Consider the following 12,248-nt stretch of genomic DNA (forward strand, 5'->3'; position numbering starts at 1 on the left):
ATGATACCACCGCTTAACATGTTTTGCTCATTTGAGCTTCTTCAGGAGCTTCTGATGACATGTATACTATATGCTAAATGTATAGTCACTCACCTCTCCCCGTTCTTTATCTCCTGTGACCCGATCGCGAAACACCCACGGCAATCGGGTCCGCGGTCACGGAGCGTCGGAACGGGTCGCAAGCGCGGCGGCGGTGCGCTCGTGTCCCACGGCTGGGTTTTTAAAGAGGACGTATGAGAAGAAATGATTGTAATAATAAGATGATGAAGATTTCTATGTATTTCCATATTCTCTCCTCTCTCTCTCCTCTCTTTATCTATTCTCTCTCTCCTCTCTCTGTCTCTTCTCTCTCTCCTCTCTCTCTCTCCTCTCTCTCCTCTCTCCCTCTCTCCTCTCTCTTCTATCTCTCCTCTCTCTCTCTCTCTCCTCTCTCTCTCTCCTCTCTCTATCTCTTCTCTCTCTCCCTCTCTCCTCTCTCTTCTATCTCTCCTCTCTCTCTCTCTCTCTCTCTCTCTCTCTCTATCTCCTCTCTCTTCTCCTCTCTCTATCTCTTCTCTCTCTCCTTCTCTCTCTCTCCTCTCTCTGTCTCCTCTCTCTCCTCTCTCTCTCTCTCCTCTCTCTATCTCTTCTCTCTCTCCTCTCTCTCTCTGTCTCTCCTCACTCTCTCCTCTCTCTCTCTCTCTCCTTCTCTCTCTTCTCTCTGTCTCTTCTCTCTCTCCTCTCTCTGTCTCTTCTCTCTCTCCTCTCTCTGTCTCTCCTCTCTCTCCTCTCTCTCCTCTCTCTCTCTCTCTCTCTCCTCTCTCTCTTTCTCTGTTACAGAAAAGCTTTATTGCATTGATCAACCGACAAAATTTTTTTTTTTTTTTACCACAGATATCATTTGCAGGGTTGAATTTTTTTTTATAGAATAATTAAATCCTGGATTTTCATGTCCTGTACAATGAGATATTGCTCAATTCTTCAGGAAATAATGCGGCCCACTAATGAGATGTAATGCGGGTCGGGATCTGCATGGAGCGGCTTATAATGTAATAATAAAACGCGTCGCCCTGAAGAAAGAGGAACGTTCTGTTCTTGCTGCAAATTTACACGTTATTGTCACCGGGATATTACGGGAACTTTTTTCAGGCACCTTCCTTATTATTTTACTTTGTGGATGTCTCTGTGAAGTTTACTCGTGTCCTTCCCCCTCCCCTCCCCCCCATCGCCAGTCTCTTTTATAATGTGATAGTCAGGAGCAGTGGCGGCTGGTGGTTTCTTTGTATGGGGGGCGGAAAACAACCAAACCCACCCTGCTGTCCGCTGGTCGGTCCACCGACACCTACCCCATCTAGGGACCGGGCATCCAGGCATAGGCAGGCATTAGGCATCCAGACATCGGCAGGTATCAGGCATCCAGGCATCTACAGGGAGCAGGCATCGGCGGGGCCTGGGCATCCAGACATTTCTGGGGATCAGGCATCCAGGCATAGGCGGGGACCAGGCATCCAGTCATCAGCGGGGACCGGGCATTCAGGCATCGGCGGGGCCTGGGCATCCAGTCATCAGCAGGGACGGGCATTCAGGCATCAGCGGAGACCGGGCATCCAGGCATAGGCTGGGATTAGGCATCCAGGCATCTACAGGGACCAGGCATCCAGTCATCAGCGTGGACCGGGCATTCAGGCATTGGCGGGGACCGGGCATTCAGGCATAGGCTGGGATTAGGCATCCAGGCATCTACAGGGACCAGGCATCCAGTCATCAGCGGGGACCGGGCATTCAGGCATTGGCGGGGACCGGGCATTCAGGCATCGGCGGGGGTCAGGCATCCAGGCATATAGGCAGGGATTAGGCATCCAGCCATCGGCAGGGATCAGGCATAGGCGGAGACTGGGCATCTGGGCATCAGTGGGGCCTGGGCATCCAGGCATTGCGGGGGATCGGGCATCCAGGCATAGGTGGGGAACAGGCATCCAGGCATCAGTGGGGGCCAGATATCCAGGCTCGGCGGGGGGCCGATATCCAGGCATCTGCGGGGACCGGGCATCCAGGCATCAGCGGAGAACAGGCATCCAGGCATCGGTGGAGACTGGGCATCCAGGCATCGGCGGGCCTGGGTATCCAGGCATTGGTTGGGATCAGGCATCCAGTCATCGTTGGGGACCGGGCATCCAGGCATCGGCAGGGATCTGGCATCCAAGCATCTGCGGGAACCAGGAAATACAGGCATCGGTGCGGCCTGGGCATCCAGGCATTTCTGGGGATTGGGCATCCAGGCATAGGCGGGGACCAGGCATCCAGTCATCAGCAGGGACCAGGCATTCAGGCATCGGCCGGGCATCCAGACATCGGCGGGGGCCGGGCATCCAGGCATCGGCAGGGATCAGGCATCGGTGGAGACTGGGCATCAGGCATAGGCAGAGACTGGGCATTCGGGCATTGGTGGGGCCTAGGCATCCAGGCATTGCTGGGGATCGGGCATCCAGAGATCTTGCTGGGGAGATCTTGTAATAGAAATAAGGGGTGACAGGTCCTCTTTATGGGGAGATCATGTAATAGAAATAAGGGGTGACAGGTCCTCTTTATGGGGAGATCCAGTAATAGAAATAAGGGGTGACAGGTCCTCTTTATGGGGAGAACTTGTAATAGAAATAAGGGGTGACAGGTCCTCTTTATGGGAAGATCCAGTTAAGATTCACAAATACTGTACTTTAATTTTAAAGTTTTATTTTATTTTATTTTTATTTTTTATCAAACATTACACTCCAGCAACAAGCTATACTTTTTATTATTTTTCTATGATAGAAATTATTGATCGGGAACAAAGCGTCGCCATGAAGTATACAGTGGGGGGTAACGAGGTGCTTTATATTGAAATCTTTAGAAAAGTTCTACAGACGCAGCGAGACGCTCCTCTCCCGGCGCCGCACCATAAATTCTATTTTAATTTACTCTCAGCCACAACGGTGAGCAGCCGCGGGGAGTTCCGGCGCTGACGCGTTTTTTTTTTTTTTAATCTTCTCAAACAGCTCGGCATTTCTTTATGCCAAAAAATAATATCTTTTTTTTTTCCGTCCTATATTGGCGGGAATGATAAGGACGGGGAAGTTAAAAAAAATATGTGAACATATGAATATAATATTTAATAAAGATTTGAGGTCTTAAAAAATATTCAACAGTTGCTAAACTTTAACAAACAATAAAAAAATAAATGATTTTATTTAATTATTATATTAAAATTATTCCAATTTTTTAATTATTAACCACTTCCATACCGGGGGGCACTTACGCACCTTCCCGCCCAAGCCAATTTTCAGCTTTCAGCGCTGTCGCACTTTGAATGGCAATTGCGCAGTCGTGCTACACTGTACCCAAACAAAATTGGCGCCCTTTTTTCCCCACAATTAGAGCGCAAGTTCCATATTCAGAAAGAACTTGCGCCCTAATTTACGGCGGCGTAACGCATGTGCTCCGGCGTAAGCCCGCCTAATTAAAATTTGGATGATGTGGGCGTGTTTTATTAAAATTTTGTGTGACCCCACGTATTTGCCGTTCGTTAAAGAATCCCAGTGCGCATGCGCGAAATTCCGCCGCAAATCGTCAATGCTTTAGACGTGAACGTAACTTACGTACAGCCCTATTCGCGAACGACTTACACAAACGACGTAAACATTTCAAAATTCTACGCGGGAATGACGTCCATACTTAACATTGCGTACGCCTCATATTGCAGGAGCAACCTTACGCTGGAAAAAGCCTAACGCAAACGACGTAAAATAATGCGCCGGGCGCACGTACGTTTGTGAATCGGCGTATCTACCTAATTAGCATATTCCTCACGTAAATCGACGGAAGCGCCACCTAGCGGCCAGCGTAACAAATTGCAACTAAGAAACGACGGCGTAAGAGACTTACGCCGGTCGGATCTTAGTCAAATCTATGCGTAACTGATTACGACGCCGCAACTCAGAGATACGACGGCGTATCTCGTACCTGAATCTAGCCCTGAAAATTTAAAAAAAAATTACGTTTTTTTTTCTGTTAATTTTTTTGTAAATAAGTAAGTTTTCTCTTTCAATTACGGCACTGATATGGCGGCACTGATGGTCACCGATGAGATGGCACTGATGGGCACCGATGAGGCGGCACTGATGGGCACTGATTGGCGGCGCTGGTAAGCGGCACTGATGGGCACTCATAGGCGGCACTGATGGGCACTTATAGGCGGCACTGATGGGCACTCATGGGCGGCACTGATGGGCACTCATGGGCGGCACTTATGGATGGCACTGATGGTTTATTTTTTTCTGTTAATTTTTTTGTAAATAAGTAAGTTTTCTCTTTCAATTATGGGCACTGATGGGCACCGATGAGGTAGTACTGATGGGCACTCATAGGTGGCACTGATGGGCACTCATAGGCGGCACTGATGGGCACTCATAGGCGGCACTGATGGGAACTCATAGGCGGCACTGATGGGCACTCATGGGCGGCACTGATGGGCACTCATAGGCGACATTGGGCACTCATAGGCGGCACAGATGGGCACTCATGGGCGGCACTTATGGGTGGCACTGATGGGTACTTATGGGTGGCACAGATGGGCACTGATAGGTGGGCACTGGGCATGGATGGGCACTGTGAGGTGGCACTGATGGACACTGTGGGGTGGCACTGATGGACACTGTGGGGTGGCACTGATGGATCCATGTTGCCAGTCAGTGCCCATTTGTGGATTGGCATTTTTTTTTTATTGCCCTTTTTTTTATTTTTACTGACTTTTTTTTTTTTCTTATTGCCCCTTTTTTTTTTGCCCAGTGTGGGCTTCCCTGGTGGTCCAGTGTGGCGATTCGAGGGGGTACTGCGCTGATAAATAATCAGCGCGGACCCCCCCCTGTCAGGAGAGCCGCCGATCGGCTCTCCTCTACTCGCGTCTGTCAGATTCGAGTGAGGAAGAACAGCCATCAAAGGCTATTCCTGATTACATCGTGATCAGCCGTGATTGGACACGGCTGATCACGTGGTAAAGAGCCTCCGCCGGTGGCGCGCGCACGCTCCCTAGCCGCCAGGGAAGCCCAGGACGTCATATGACGTCATTTTACAATGATTCGGTAAGGAAGGGGTTAATGCTGTTAAAAATATTTAGTGAAATTTCGCTTGTATGGTTTTGTGGTGTCGTTTTTATGATATTTGCGCAGTGATCTGGTAGTAGAAGGTCTGTTGAGTAGTACAATAAGAGCCAAGTTATTTTTGACATATAAAAGTGTTGAACTCTGTCCAATCGCTACATTAGTACAATTCATAAAGCCCGCCGCGGGAGCAATGCCCCCCCCAGCGCTTAGCCACGTCTGCCGATATTCATTACATTTAATAAAGGATTGTCAATCCGTCCGTAGAGGAGAGGCCTGCCGCGTCTCCGCCGCATCAAAAGTCGACGCTCAACAATACCAAGAATTCCGCAACGCGGAGAATCGTCCCCCCGACTGCGCATTGTGTTTCCATGAGAACCAGAAAACTTTCTTTCCTTTGTAGAAGATGAAGAAGTCCTCCGGAGTGACCCCGTCATGGAGAAGGAACGTACGTGGGCTGTTATTGTGGGCGGTCAGTAGAATTTGTCACTAATATATAAAAAACAGATGCAAATCCGAATATACATACTGGGGTAGATTCAGTAAGATTTGCGCAGTTTTTACGTAGGCGCAGGGCACCGTTTTTGCCCTGCGCCCCCGCAAATTATCTGCGCTACCCTCGATTCACGGAGCAGTAGCTCCGTAAATTGCGTGGGCGCTCCGGCAAAATGCCCGGCGTAAGCGCGCGCAATTTAAATGATCCCGTAGGGGGCGTGAATCATTTAAATTAGGCGCGTTCCCGCGCCGAACGCAGTGCGCATGCTCCGTCGGGAAACTTTCCCGACGTGCATTGCAGCAAATGACGTCGCAAGGACGTCATTCGCTTCAAAGTGAACGTGAATGGCGTCCAGCGCCATTCACGATTCGCTTACGCGAACGACGTAAAATTGAAACTTCGTGACGCGGGAACGACGGGTATACGTAGCATTGGCTGCCCCTGCTATTAGCAGGAGCAGCCTTACGCAAAACCCGACGTACGCAAACGACGTAAACTGCGTACGCAGGGCTCGCGTAGGGTTGTGAATCGGCGTTAGTATGCAATTTGCATACTCTACGCTGACCACAACGGGAACGCCACCTAGCGGCCAACGTAAGAATGCAGCCTAAGATATGCGGGTATAAGAGCCTTATGCTAGTCATTTCTTAGGCTGCAGTCGGCGTAACGAGGTTCCTGAATCAGGAGCATTCGTAACGCCGGCGCAAGTAAGCAATTGTGCTGCGTAACTATGGTTACACAGGCGCAATTGCTTCTTGAATCTAGGCCACTGAAAATATTACTACAGTGGAACCTCGGTTTACGAGAAACGCGGTTAACGAGCGTTTTTGAATGACGAGCAACTTTTATTTTTAATTACGACTCGTTTTGCGAGCAGAATTCAAGCTAATGGGGTGTGCAGTACCGCATTTGGCCAGAGGTGCAGGTGGGGGGGGGGCGGTGACACTCGGAACGGTTCGGAGCCGTTCGGAAATACTCGGAATCACACGGCGGCACAGTGGTGTAGTGGTTAGCACTGCAGAGGCGGCTCTAGGCTTCGTGAGGCCTTAAGCAAAACTTAGACACGGGGCCCCCCACTCATGCCCATAATGGGTAAAAAGAATTCAAGCAAATAAAAATGGCTGCAGAAAGCTGCACGGGTCTAGCACACGGTAGTAGATTCAGATAGATTAGCGGATCTTTAGATCCGCGTAATCTATCTGATTTACAATCCGCCGGCGCAATTTTGCGAGGCTAGTGCAGTATTCAGAAAGCACTTACCTCGAAACTTGCGCCGGCGGATCGTAAATCCCCCGGCGGAATTCAAATTCCGCGGCTAGGGGGAGTGTAGTATCTAAATCAGGCGCGTCCCCGCGCCGATTTAAATGCGCATGCGCCGTCTGCGTTTTTTCCCTGCGTGCATTGCTCCCAATGACGTCGCTAGGACGTCATTGGTTTCGGCGTGAACGTAAATTACGTCCATACGTATTCGCGACCGACTTACGCAAACAACGTAAAAATTCAAAACTCGGCGCAGGAACGACGTCCATACTTAACATTGGATACGCCGCATATAGCAGGGGTAACTATACGCCGGAAAATGCCGAACGCAAACGACGTAAAAAAAAGCGACGGGCGGGCGGGCGTTCGTTTCTGAATCAGCGGAAATCGTAATTTGCATATTCGTCGCGTAAAAAACCAAAGCGTCATCTAGCGGCCGGCGGGAGATTGCAGCCTAAGATCCGACGGTGTAAGTCACACCAGTCGGATCTAAGGGAGATCTATGCGGAAACTGATTCTTATGAATCAGTCGCATAGATCCGACCGTCGGATCTCAGAGATACGGCGGCGGATCAGGAGATACGCCGTCGTATCTCTTTCTGAATCTCCCCCACTGGCTGCAAAAACCGGCCTAGAGGCGGTGTGTAGCTCTATACAAGTCACTCATTCATTCAAATACTCGGGCCCGGATTCAGAAAGGATTTACAACGGCGTATCTCCAGATACGCCGCCGTAAGTCCGAATGTGAGGCGTCGTATCTCAGCGCCCGATTCAAAGAATCAGATAAGCTAGAATTTGTCTAAGATACGACTGACGTAAGTCTCCTACGCCGTCGTATCTTGGGGTGCATATTTACGCTGGCCGCTAGGGGCGCTTCCGTATATTTCCACGTCGAATATGTAAATTAGCTAGATACGCCGATTCACGAACGTACTTGCGCCTGGCGTATTAAAATACGCTGTTTCCTTAGGCGTTCGACCGGCGTAACTTTACCCCTTATAAAGCAGGGGTAAGTCATGTTAAGGTATGGGCGTAGGAAACGTCGGAACAGCGTCGTATTTTACGTTGTTTGCGTAAGTTGTACGTGAATGGGGATGGGCGTAGGTTACGTTCACATCAACTAAGCATTGAGCCGGCGTAACTTAGGGAGAAAATTCGACGTGATACTGAGCATGTGCGCGCATGCGCCGTTCGTTAGGCGTGTCATTTACGTGGGGTCACGATTTATTTCCATACAACACGCCCCCTACCAGCCTACTTTGAATAACGCGAGCTTACGCCGGCCCATTTATGCTACACCGCCGCAACTTAGGGCGCAAGTTCTTTGTGAATACGGTACTCGCCTCTCTAAGTTACGGCGGTGCAGCGTATATGACATACGCTACGCCCGCTTAAACTTAAGCCAATCTTTCTGAATCTGGCCCTCTGTTCCCAGGTGTTTCCGAACCTTTCCGGGGGTTTCCGAGATCAGCCGAGCTGTCCCAGAGTATTTACGAGGCTCTCTGTTGCCCCCCCCCCCAGCACTGGCCACATGCAGTATTGCATGCCATAGAAGTGAATGCGGAACAAATTATCTTTGTTTCCATTGACTTCTATGGGGGAAACTCGCTTTGATATGAGCAGGGCTGTCTTACTGTAATAGCATCATGGGCCCCTGGGCAAAGTAATGCACTGGGCCCCTACCAGCTTGCCCCAATTTATGCACCTACTCTCAAGAAATAAAGTATAAATAGTTGATAGAATTAAACATATATTCATTAGTACTTAAAAAAAAAACGATTTTACAAAAGAAAAACATTCCCTAAATCAAAGACTAGTCAACACAAAGGGAGCAGTACGGGGGAGTCAGTAGGGCACAATACTGGGCTTGTACGTCCTTTTTTCCCCACAAATAGAGCTTTCTTTTGGTGGTATTTGATCACCTCTGCGGTTTTTATTTTTTGCGCTATAAACAAAAATAGAGCGACAATTTTGAAAAAAATTCAATATTTTTTACTTTTTGCTATAATAAATATCCCCCAAAAATATATATAAAACGTTTTTTTTCCCCTCAGTTTAGGCCGATACGTATTCTTCTACTTATTTTTGGTAAAAAAAAATCGCAATAAGCGTTTATTGATTGGTTTGCGCCAAATTTATAGGGTTTACAAAATAGGGCATAGTTTTATGGCATTTTTAGTAATATATATTTTTTTTACTACTAATGGCGGAGATCTGCGTTTTGTTCCGTGACTGCGATATTATGGCGGACACATCGGACACTTCTGACACATTTTTGGGACCATTGTCATTTTCACAGCAAAAAGTGCATTTAAATGCACTGATTACTGTGAAAATTACAGTTGCAGTTTGGGAGTTAACCACAAGGGGGCGCTGAAGGGGTTATGTGTTCCCTGAAGTGTGTTTACAACTGTAGGGGGGTGTGGCTGTAGGTGTGACGTCATCGATTGTGTCTCCCTATAAAAGGGAACACACGGGTCGGACCGGGTCGTGCACGCGCGCGACCCACGGCTGGGCTCTTAACGGCAACGTACAGGTACGTGCCCTGTGCCCAGCCATGCCATTCTGCCAACGTAAATGTGCAGGAGGCGGTCCTTAAGTGGTTAATTTCTTTCTTTCTATTATAAAATTTTGCAAATACCGTATTTATCGGCGTATACCGTGCACTTTTTTGCCCTGAAAATCAAGGCAAAATCGTGGGTGCGCGATATACGCCGATACCCGCGCCGAGTTTAAATACTGCGCCGGCATATACCGAGCGCAGTACACTCATGTATAGTCGAGCAGTCTCGGCTCCTCTCTCGCTCACGTCCTGGACATACAGGACGTGAGTGCGAGAGTAGCCGAGCCTGCCCGACTATACATGAGTGTACTGCGCTCGGTATATGCCGGCGCAGTATTCAAACTCGGTGCGGGAAAGCGGGAAACGAGCGGGGAGGACGCCGCAGAAGGACGCCGGACCCAATGAAGAGGACACCCGAAGCCGCAGACGGACGCCGGACCCGACGAGGCCGCCGATGGACGCCGCGCAAGACACCAAAACTGTAAGTACAAAAAAAAAATTTCCACAGGAATTTTGGGGCAACTTTAGGGGTGCGCGCTATACGCGGGAGCGCGCTTTACCCCAATAAATAGGGTAAGTAATTTTTCTTCTTCTCTGATGATGCTGCACTAATGTGCACTGAGGGACACTGATGAGGGAACACTGATAGGCACTGATAAGCTGCACTGAAGTGTTAGGATGAGGAGGCACTGATGGACACTGATGAGGCTACATTGATGGACACTGATAGGCTGCAATGATGGGCACTGATAGGCTGTACTGATAGGCTTTGCCGGTTATCGGCTTTCCTTTCCTCACACAGAGACAGCGTGTGAGAAAAGGACTGCCGTCAGGCTACTTTCACACTGGGCCGTGGCAGCGCTAAAGCGCCACTCGTTTTGGCGGCGCTTTAGCGCTGTTTAAGCGGGGCTTTTTGGACGCTAGCTGGGCACTTTTAACCCCCCGCTAGCGGCCGAAGAATGGATTAAAAGCGCCCGTGTTGCGGCACTTCCGAAACGCTTTTCAGGCGCTTTGGAAGCAATGCCCATTCATTTCAATGGGGAGGGCGTTTTGGCAGCGTTGTATACAGCGCTGAAAACTGCCTCAGTGTAAAAAAAAGGTAAAGGTAAAAAGGTGGCAAAAATATGAATGCAATCTATACACTGGGGGGGAGAACCTCTGGGGGGGGGGGAATCTAGGATGGAAAAAGGAGGACCTGGGGGTCCCAGTAGATGAGAGGCTCAGTAATGCCAAGCTGCTAACAAAGCAAACAGAATATTGGCATTAAAAAAGGGATCAACTCCAGAGATGAGACGATAATTCTCCCGCTCTACAAGACTCTGGTCCGGGGGCACCTGGAGTATGCCATCCTTGTTCTGGGCACCAGTCCTCAGGAAGGATGTGCTGGAAAATGGAGAGAGTACAAAGAAGGGCAACAAAACGAATAAAGTGGTAAGTAATGTCTTCTCCAGTGGCGGCTGGTGCTCAAAAATTTTGGGGGGGCGCAAACGAAAAAAAAAGAAAAAAATTGCAGCCTCACTGTGCCCATCAAATGTAGCCACTGTAGCATCAATTATCACCACTGTGCCATGCCATCAAACGCAGTCACTGTGCCATCAATTGTCACCACTGTGCCATGCCATCAAACGCAGTCGCTGTGCCATCAATTGTCACCACTGTGCCATGCCATCAAACGCAGTCACTGTGCCATCAATTGTCACCACTGTGCCATGCCATCAAACGCAGTCGCTGTGCCATGCCATTAAACACAGTCGCTGTGCCATGCCATCAAACGCAGTCGCTGTGCCATGCCATCAAACGCAGTCTCTCTGCCATGCCATCAAACGCAGTCACTGTGCCATGCCATCAAACGCAGTCACTGTGCCATGCCATCAAACGCAGTCACTGTGCCATCAATTGTCACCACTGTGCCTGGCCATCAAACGCAGTCACTGTGCCATCAATTGTCACCACTGTGCCATGCCATCAAACGCAGTCACTGTGCCATGCCATCTAACGCAGCCACTGTGCCATCCCATCAAATGCAGCCACTGTGCCATGCCATCAAACGCAGCCACTGTGCCATCAATTGTCACCACTGTGCCATGCCATCAAACGCAGCCACTGTGCCCCTCAATTGTCGCCAATGTGCCAATTGTCACCACTGTGCCCTTTAACTGTCGCCACTGTGCCCATTGTTGCCACTGTGCATGTCACTGCGCCCTTTAATTGTTGCCACTGTGCCCATTGTCACCACTGTGCCCTTGATGCCACTGTGCGCATTGATGCCCATTGTCACCACTGTGCCCTTGATACCACTGTGCCTATTGTCGCCGCTGTGCCCTATAAAATGCACTTACCTTATTCCTTCCACGTCCCTCGATTTCTTCTCCCGCCTTGGTGACGCTTCAGCCAATCAGGTTACCGATAACCAGAATCGGGGAACCTGATTGGCTGAGATGGCCGTCAGTCTTATCCAAGGAACGCACCCCCCGTATGTCCCGAGGATAAGACATCCGGGAGATGAGAGCTGTACTCGGAAAGCCTATCAGAGCCAGCCAACCAGCTGCCGTTATTCAGGTGGGCGGCGCTCAATGTCCAGCCATCTGAATAGACCAGCGGCAGCGGCCGGCAACAATAACATACATTCGTGCAATGCATGAATGTATGTTATTTTCAGTGGCGGTGTGGAGCCAGAGGGGGCGGCGCTCCAGCGCCCTCTATAGACGGACCGCCGCTGGTCTTCTCTTCCAGAATTCCGCTGATTTCTGTAATTCTCTTTCATCTCCCGGGAAGGACAACGCTACATTGTATAGAAGAAAGGACCAGCAAGGAGTCT

The sequence above is a fragment of the Rana temporaria genome, chromosome 5 (assembly GCF_905171775.1).
Source record: "Rana temporaria chromosome 5, aRanTem1.1, whole genome shotgun sequence".
In the NCBI taxonomy this organism is placed as follows: Eukaryota; Metazoa; Chordata; class Amphibia; order Anura; family Ranidae; genus Rana; species Rana temporaria.